The sequence below is a fragment of the Cebus imitator genome, unplaced genomic scaffold (genome assembly GCF_001604975.1).
Source record: "Cebus imitator isolate Cc_AM_T3 unplaced genomic scaffold, Cebus_imitator-1.0 Scaffold61, whole genome shotgun sequence".
NCBI classification, from domain to species: domain Eukaryota; kingdom Metazoa; phylum Chordata; class Mammalia; order Primates; family Cebidae; genus Cebus; species Cebus imitator.
Window position 1 is genome coordinate 10,821,750 of NW_016107376.1, and position 9,523 is coordinate 10,831,272.

Genomic DNA, 9,523 nt, shown 5'->3' on the forward strand with positions numbered 1-9,523 from the left:
AGGTCATATTTTCTATTACAGGAGATACAGGAGTATAAAAATTGCATTGCATAGTGCATCAATAAAAGAACACTATGGCCTTTATCTTATCTTACAGAAATTTCCAATTTGAAATGTGCATTTTTGTTGTGAAAATGCTTTAAAAGTTCACAGTACTTTCTGTCTCTACTGTCTGAGTTATACCCAAGCCATTTTAGTGTAAGCTTTTGTTCTGGTTGAAGATCTATGAACCAAAGTGGTGCTCTGCTTAAGAGGAAACTGAGCAGAGTGTGGCTGAGAGCACACTGCTGATGACAAAACAAAAGCAACTCTTAAAAGCATTCTGGTAAGAGATACAATGAAAGTATATATCAATTTTCACTGTAATACTGTTTTTTCCAAGAAGAAAACAATAAAATAATTTATTATAAAATCTCCTAGCTTACCTCCTCAGATATCATCTTTTAAAGAAAACTTCTTTGTGTATTGTCAAAACAGCACATTCTATGGGGCTATTTACTTCACATTGGGAAGAAAACTAAAAAGAATGCAATGCATCTGTTTTATTTTTTGCTTACATCTTACTACCGGCTTTGAAATAATTTTATCTATTCTTTAGTTTCTTGCTGTTGCCTCTATACAACCTATTGGAGTAATATTAATTCTAGTTGATAACATATTGATTATCCTGGGTCATGCTATGGCGTCCATTACTAAGACAGATGTTTGCTGAAATATTAATGAAAATAACACTAGAGATGATTTCATTTTACCTAATAAGATAAATTGAATTAATATGAATCCAAAAATAATTGGTGAAATACAGCACTATTAGGAGGAAATACAAATAAGCTAAAAGGAAACAAAGGGAATATTTCAGTGTTGTCTTTATGTGAATCAGTGTTACAGCCTCAAAGCAAGAACATATTGGACATACCTAGCAAATAAATTAATCCCATGGCATAATCAGGAATTCATAGGATTTATTTACTCTTAGGATGCCTGGAGTGTCAGTCACAGAAAATTAAATATACAAGTAAATGTGCAAACAAATTAATTTATTAATTTCTTCAGACATGCACATAGCTTTAGTATGTTACAGTGACCTAGAATTTGAAAAAGTGAATAGATTCTTTCAAGATTCTAATTTTTATGCTGCATATATAGTTTTAATTCAATTCTATAACATATGTGTGTTTTTTTAAGATTATTTTTTACCCAAATGCCCAAAACTATGATCTCACCCTGGAAATATTCCATAAATGCTTGCTATTTGCTCTTTAGAATCTATATAGCTTATGCTAAACATTTGCTTCTCCTTCTTGACAGAATATTGTAGTCCTGAGTTCTTTTTAGCCTTTATCACGTAAAATATTTATGTTTACAGAAAGGGATAAACAATTAAAATTAAGTAAAATAGTATGTATGTGAATCATCTGGACTTAATTCCACTGAAAAAATTAACCAACATGCTATTTTTAATTGTTTGTTTGCATTCCTTCTGGCTTCTATAGGTACACCCCATCTTTAAATCTCTAGCAACAAGCATATAAAAGTACAAAAGTAATATGAACCATCACTACCTGAAAGTCAACAGTAAATAGATCAGCATTTAATTGAAGAATGTGCATTCTAATTCTGTCACTGAGTGACCTTGGGAAAGTAATAGAATTACTTTTAGTTTTATTTTCTTAAATAGTTAACAATAATAAAATATAATCAAGGATTAAATTTAAACTCAGCACACAGACTGGCACAGGAAAAAGTGAACTAGTCATCATCACTCCTTCATTATAAAGGTAACAGCTAAATACTGAATTGTACCCCTTCCAAAACCTGTATATTGAAGCCCTTAACCTTCAAGGAAATAGTATCTGTCTGTCTATGTATCCTTTAATGAGGTAATTAAGGTTAAGTGAGATCAGAATGGTGGGACCCTCATAGATTAAAAATAGAACTGGTGTCTTTATAATAATAGATACCAGAGAGCTTGTTCCTTCTCTCTTCGTGTGTCCACAATGTAGGTCATGTGTGCACACGGCAAAATGGCAGCTGCCTACAAGCAGCTCACTGAAAACTGACTGAGCTGGCATCCTGATCTCAGACATACAGCATTGAAAATGTGAGAAAATAAATGTCGGTTGTTGATATCACCCATTCTATGTTTGTCAGGGCAACCTGAGTATCCTAAGACAGTAATACAAAGAACACACAAGCAATATTGTGTGCTCACAGTTATTTTTCAATGAAGAGAGATTTGCATTATTTGTTACTTTTGTGACCTATCAAATAAGACATATTTAATGTATTCATTAAAACATTGCATCTACTACAACATGTGTAGATCTTGGCCCTGATTCTGGGCATGTGATGCTATCACATCCTGGGTTGAATTTAATCTAGGTTCTAGGATTCTGAACTAATCACCACAATTAAACTCTATGTATTTAAACAACCACCTAAGAGAATATACTGGAACAGATAGTCGAAGGTTTAATGAATCTCTAACTAACAGCCCTCTTTACTGTCCATGCTTGGAATAAATTGAGAAATAAACACAGAAGTCAGACAGATGGAGACCAAATTGTCAGCTTTAATGCTGATAAAAAATAGATCAAAAGGGTAAAGGACATGGCTTAGATACGCAGCCAAATGGACTTGAGAACCTCTCCTAAAATTGGCCCAACTTGTTTACCCAGTCTTTAGGAAAACAGGAAAACTGCAGGCTACTCCACCAGAGCATCATTAATAAGCTCACCACAGGTTAAGAAAGCAGGCCAGCACCCATCTGTTTGTAAGGCAGACTTGCTCCAAAGAGGAGTGTTCTTCCAAACTCATGAGCCAGCTAACTCATTTCTTCTACCATGGGAAAATACTAGTGAAGAGACTGAAAAGGGTGCCTGCAAGGAGTATTCCTCCAGCTAAAAATCCCGCCACAGAGAAACCTGAGTAAGGATGATTGTTTTTCTTAAGGAGAATATGATTAAACTGGGAGAGATTCTGTCTGCCTGGCTGACTCTACAAGTGCTCTCTCTGTTCAGTTGAAATTTTACCTGCTCTTAGAAGTTCCTTAATTCTGCTTCTATTTCCCTCTTCCTAATTGTGTTTAAGCAACTCTTTGAAACAGGTATTTATCTTCATCATCCAGGCTGACAGTGTTTTACTTGACTATTCCATTCTTGCATTGGAACTCTTTGTGGACAGAGGCTGCTGCAGTCTCTTTTATTGACTAGTACGTAGGCATTAAATAAATGTCTGTTGTATTTAATCTGGTGTTTTATTAAAACTATCCTTTTTCTTCAAAATATACTAAGCAGAGATTAAGAACATGTGCAATTTGGACCACATTCAACAAAAGGTTCATTACCTAATTTTGCCTTCTAGGTGTGTCAGTATATCAAGGCATAAGTGAAGAAAAATCATTTAAAATGGTCGAATAAATAATGAAAGCTGTATATATTTTAATTTCAGTATTTAGAAAAGATAAGATAGATGAAATACTCCTCCCTTTAAAACTTACCATTAAGTAGCCAGTCGTGATGGCTCATGTCTGTAAACGAGTTATGGGAAGCTGAAGCTGGAGGATTTCTTGAGACCAGGTGTTTGGAACCAGTTTGGGCAACAGAGTGAGATCCCATCTGCAAAAATAAAAATAAAAAATAAAAACTATCCACAGGGTGTGGTGTCATGTGCTTGTAATATCAGCTGAGGGCTGAGCCCAGGAGTTAGAGGATACAGTGAGCTATGATTGCACCACTGCACCGCAGCCTGGGTGACGGATACTTCATCTTTAAGATAATCTCTTGGTAGCTATTAAAGCAATTTATCAGTAGATGATTCTCTCTGCTTTTGAACACATGGTAGGACTGACCTCCCCAACAAGTTGAACTCAAATTTACTCATGCTTTTTCTGTCATGAGCTATGAATTTTCTAGAGCCTTCATGCTTTCTTACGAGTTCTTTATTCATACACTCATTAATTATATTTTCTTCCTCTAGTAAAATTTACAGAATCTTTGCTGGTAATTTTTATTACCAGAATAGGTAATTATTTAACAACTGAAACAATACAGATACCGTTTATCTCATCCTTTAATTGTTAGATCATGGCTGAGCTGAGGGGCTCTGAGGTAGGGAGCCAGGGCAATCTGAGTCTATGTGGTCCCACTAAGTGACTTGTGGCAGCAACTACTTAGTAATTGATAAGAAGTATTTAAATACAGGTATATTTTTGTATTTTATCAGTTGGTATGACTAGACATCAGATTTACTTTTATTGCAAGTAATTTTTCTTTCTATCCTCATATCACCTACTCTCCTATTCACTCTCCCTTTTTCTCCTGTCCCATTCCCTTCTCTGTTCATTTCTTTGATTTTTGTTATTCTACAGTGATTTTTCTCTGTAGCGTATTTTCTTTGGCCCACGGACTCTGTATTGTCCTCTCTTGCGAAGTTAAAATTAAAGTTTGTTGTTTTTTTTGGCTCGTTTGTTTGTTTTGTTAGGAGGAGAAATTTCTCGACCTAAAATGAATTTTTTTTTTTTTTTTTTGGTAGCACAATGTGGGTTTCATGACTGCTGTTGACTCTGCCTCAGTTCAAGGTTTGGCTGATGAATTCTGTCATAAACATTGTCCTGTGTGCTACATGAGTCACATAGTCTTAGACGTTTCAAGTACGTGTTTTTTTCTTCTTTCTGACAAATCTATGGAAGCAAATATGGCAGGTGAAGAATGAAGTATGACTGAGTTAATGCTTCAGTAATAAACTAGCCCATCAGGGTCTTTAGTCCAAGAGGCAAATAGAATTTTAACTCTCTTGAGAATTGTTAGTCATGTTTGAAATTAGTCTTGTAAAAGTTTGTACGTAACCTTTTAAATAAATCTGATTCATTACACAATTTGGGAAGAAATGTTAATGTTGTCAAGGTCAGAACCGGCAGCAGGTGAAATTACAAAATACTTTAGAATAATGTTTTTCTTTTACATGATCTTGAGAGTAGGACCCAAGGTTTTACATTTTAATAGTCTCACCTGAAGTGGCTTAATACAATTTACTCGCCCCTAAAACTATAAAGAGGCATAGCTAACATTAAAGGTATTCCTTTTCAGGCTAATTATTCACTGTTTTTTTTTTTTTTAATCTTGTTTCTCATCTTAATGCATAATTACGATAATTTTGTTCAGAGTGGTGCCAGCCTCTATAAAAATTTAGATTATGAGCAGGGTCAACAATTACATTTCCTTTTCTCAGTTTATTCTATTAGTTCGGAAGAAAACATATGTATGTTGTTCCAAAATTTAATCTCTTTTCAGAGACAATAATGATAACACAATTTACCTAATCCCTATTTCCACATTTTTTTCAGCCATTTTCTCCAAGAAAAAGAAAATGACACTACCTATTAGGATAATAAAGTGTAATAATAAATAATTTATTATGTTTTCAGGGTGAATTTTAATTTTTTTTTTTTTTTTTTTTTTTTTTTGAGACGGAGTTTCACTCATGTTACCCAGGCTAGAGTGCAATGGCGCGATCTCGGCTCACCGCAACCTCCGCCTCCTGGGTTCAGGCAATTCTCCTGCCTCAGCTTCCTGAGTAGCTGGGATTACAGGCACTCACCACCATGCCCAGCTAATTTTTTGTATTTTTAGTAGAGACGGGATTTCACTATGTTGACCAGGATGGTCTCGATCTCTTGACCTCGTGATCCACCCGCCTCGGCCTCCCAAAGTGCTGGGATTACAGGCTTGAGCCACAGCACCCGGCCGAATTTTAATATTTTTAACCAAACGCTTATACGTTTAAGTTTGATAAGTACGTATCACATAAGGTAAAAAAGAAAATTGTGATTTTGAGTTATATTCAGACTACGAGTTTTCATTTTTCCACATTTGAACATGCTAATATACTACTTTCCTCAGCCTTCAATTTCTTTAGAGCCCTCTGAAAATGAGATTGTAGTGGTGAATTGGATTGTCCAAGATCAGTATGCTTGAATATTAAGTACTTAAAATATAGGATATAAATGCCATAAAAATTATTGGGAGTTCTACAAAATAAAGTAAAAGTAACCCACAATTGAACAGAGATATAAACTTTTTCAGAATAGGAGTTTTCCATTAATTTATGGTATATCCTTATGCTGAACAGAAATCTTGGCAGTTAAAAGGTGCTCAACAAATATCTGTTTGGTTGAATCTCACTAACTTGAAGTATGTAATCCTGAAAATTTGTGTACAATGCACAAGTTGTATGCTGATTTATTTTTTCTACGTAGTTTTTTATGAAGTACTCCAATGGAAAAACAATCATTCCAAAATGCAGTAAAATCATATGCAAGAACACTAGGCTTGCTTCAAAGTGTATGCCCCATAAAAAAAAATGCTGAGTAAAAATCACATATGTTTATAGGTATCTATGCACTATTTACATTCTGGCCCTAATGAATATTTTGACATGAAAGGTGAAGACTAGTAACAATATTATCTCTGACTAAAACAAATCAACCATGGAAAGTATCACTTTTAAGATGGCTGGATGTAGAGAATGACAAAATCACAGAATCTTGGAATTGTAAGGCATCTGAGAATGCAATCTCTTTATTTGTCATCATTCACTGCATAATGTGTGAGGACTGAAACCTCTGGGTCCATCGCCAACCAATTTAAGTGGTGTCTGGAGCTTGTCAGTATCTGTCTAAGGTCAGCTTTGCCAAGTGAAGTGACATGCTATAACCATTGGATAAATTAGGATGGCAACACCTGAAACCCTTAGTCAATCTTAACAGTATTCAAAGAGGCAGAGACATTCTGTGACTACTGATGTAGTGCAATAGGAAGTACACATCATTGCCCACTAAATTAGCTGTGCCAATAAATCAAAACTGATCTCACCAAGGCTCCTGCTCTAAACTTTCAAAAGGAATACAGGGAAAAGAGGATGGCATTAAGTCACATCATAAAGAAGCAGTTAACGGAATCCAGCATGTGGAGAATTCTTTAGAACAGAGATCTTGAATTCTTTATTAAATATATTTCCAGGAAAAAGAAATAGTAGGGGGAACTTATATATTTAAAAAGGGAAAAAGAGACACTCATGTATGAGCATTGTTTGATAAGGATTCCAGCAAACCAACAGTAAAAACACACATATGAGACAAGTGAAGAAATTTGAATTCTGGCTGGATATTGATATTGCATAATGATATCAATAAACTATTGTTATATTTCTTAAAAGTGATAAACTAACCATTCTTACATTTTAAAATGAGGACATTTTCTTGAGACTACATAGTCAAATATTTACAGGTATGATACTATACCTTTATAATCTTAAAAAATTATTTATTCCATATTTTATTTGCTTTAGATATTGTTTTCATTTGTTATTGTTGCCAATCTTTTTACATCTAAATGTTCATTAAGCCTGGTGGGTAATCTTAACCACATTTAGAAGTTGGCTGTGGTGTTGATAATGGGCATCATAAGATGAATTTGATTAGAGAAAATGATTCAACGATTTTAAATACGTTTTATAAGTTATTGTCAGTGGTAAATATTTTATTTATTTTTAAATTGAAGAAATAACTTAATAGGCTTTTTTAAAACAGGCTTTGGGGAAGAAATCTCTGTGAGAGTTTTTAGCTCTGAACTTTCATCATAATCTTTAGCAGTGTATAGCATTTTCTTTGTATAGGTTGAAATGTGACCTCCATCAATTATCAGACAATAAAATTCAAGCAGTCAAATGATGCAGCTACATTTCTCAAGGATACATTAACTAAGTTGTGAATTTTATATCCTGTGTGGGTGGTAGACAAAAATTTGAGGAATAATAGCAAGTGCTCATGATTTAGATTTTGTCTCTCAAATCAGAGATCACATGGTAAATACATTATCTAGAGGTAAAAATGCCCTTCAAACCCGGATACTTATGTAATTGTGGTTGCCTTTCTAACTCAGTATATATTTAACAGGATAAAATTCATATTGATTTCAAGCTGGTCATAGTTCGTAGAAGGGCAAATTTTTATCAGTTTGTGTTTAATTATCATTTCTGAGTTATTCAAGCCCTTTGTTCTCTTGCTTCTTTTTTGTGGCAATATGTCCCTAATAATTATCACATCTGTCTGATGATTTTCTTAAAAATGAAGAAGAGCTAAGTCACAAAGATAAACTTGATTATTGTTCTAGTGAAAATTTTATGAGGTCAATAATAAAAGAATTAGATAAAATTAAGATTTAATGACTTCAAACCGTTTCAATTTTTTTTTCATTTTTTTTTTTAGTTATCACAATTACTATAGTTTTTAGAGCGAACAATTCTCTTTATGGGAGTGTAGCACTGGGTAATAGGGGCCATTACTGTCAGGATAAATGGGTGCTTGCTCTGCAATCCACTGTGTTCAATTCACAGTGTTATTACATTTTCTGAAGTCTCAGTTGCCCTGTTTGTTACATAAGTATAAAAATAATTATTTCACAATACTTTTGTAAGAAGTAAATAACTTCTTGTGTATAACATACCTAGTAAGTGGTTTCTGTCATATTATAACAGGTAAGAGACAGTACCTATATTTGAGTCCTCATTCTGACATAGACTTTTTGTAGCTTTGCAACAGTTGCAAAATATCCCTCTGCCTCAGTTTCCTTACATGTATAGTGAGGATAATAATGGTATATTCTTTCTGAAGCAATAACATGACTGAGTTAATGTAAGTAAAATGCTTAACATAGTGTCCAAAACATAGTGATAATCAGGAAACACAAATTATTATCATTATAGGTATTGACAATTCATAAACGTTTCTTTCCATCTAATTCTCCTTGTCTTATGTAAAAGTCTTGAAAACAAGAATTGTCACCAATAATACATCCTCTACTTTTCTAATTTAGTGCCAGCAAATGCTACTAAGAATTAAAAAGAAAAAAAAAGTAAAAGGAATCTATATTCCTGAGCATCATGATTGAATATACAGGGTTTTCCTAGAATAAATTATTTTCACTTTAAATATAAGTACTTCTGCTATTTTTGCATTTCTCAATATTGGAGGTTAGGCACAGCAACATATTTTTTTGAAAATTTTTGGTATTATAATAATCTCTAAATGTAAAAGTGAATGATTGTCTCAAGTGGACCTATCAATTATATTCTATGCTTTGTGTCAAAGACAACTTGAATCTAGATGTAAGTATTGTACCAAGAAGTGCATTTATTATAATGAGAATTGGTGGTAGCATTAACAGCTTTAAATGGTCCTATGCTGTGGAAACCCTCTAAATTCCCACATAAAGCAGCTGGTTCGGCTTGCGAAGAGACTGGCTGTATTAGCAACTGGCTGTAATTCTACTATGAAGGCCTATCCATTTGTAGAGGCTTCCAAACCACCTGTGAAGTCTTATAGAATTACATTTCCAATAGCTGATGAAATATTCATAAGATACTTCTGGGAACAATGGCTATTTCTTGAAATTACCATTCTAGATATGGTCATACATAATTACTAAAATAAATACAATCATTGCTATTTTATTCCACCAAATAT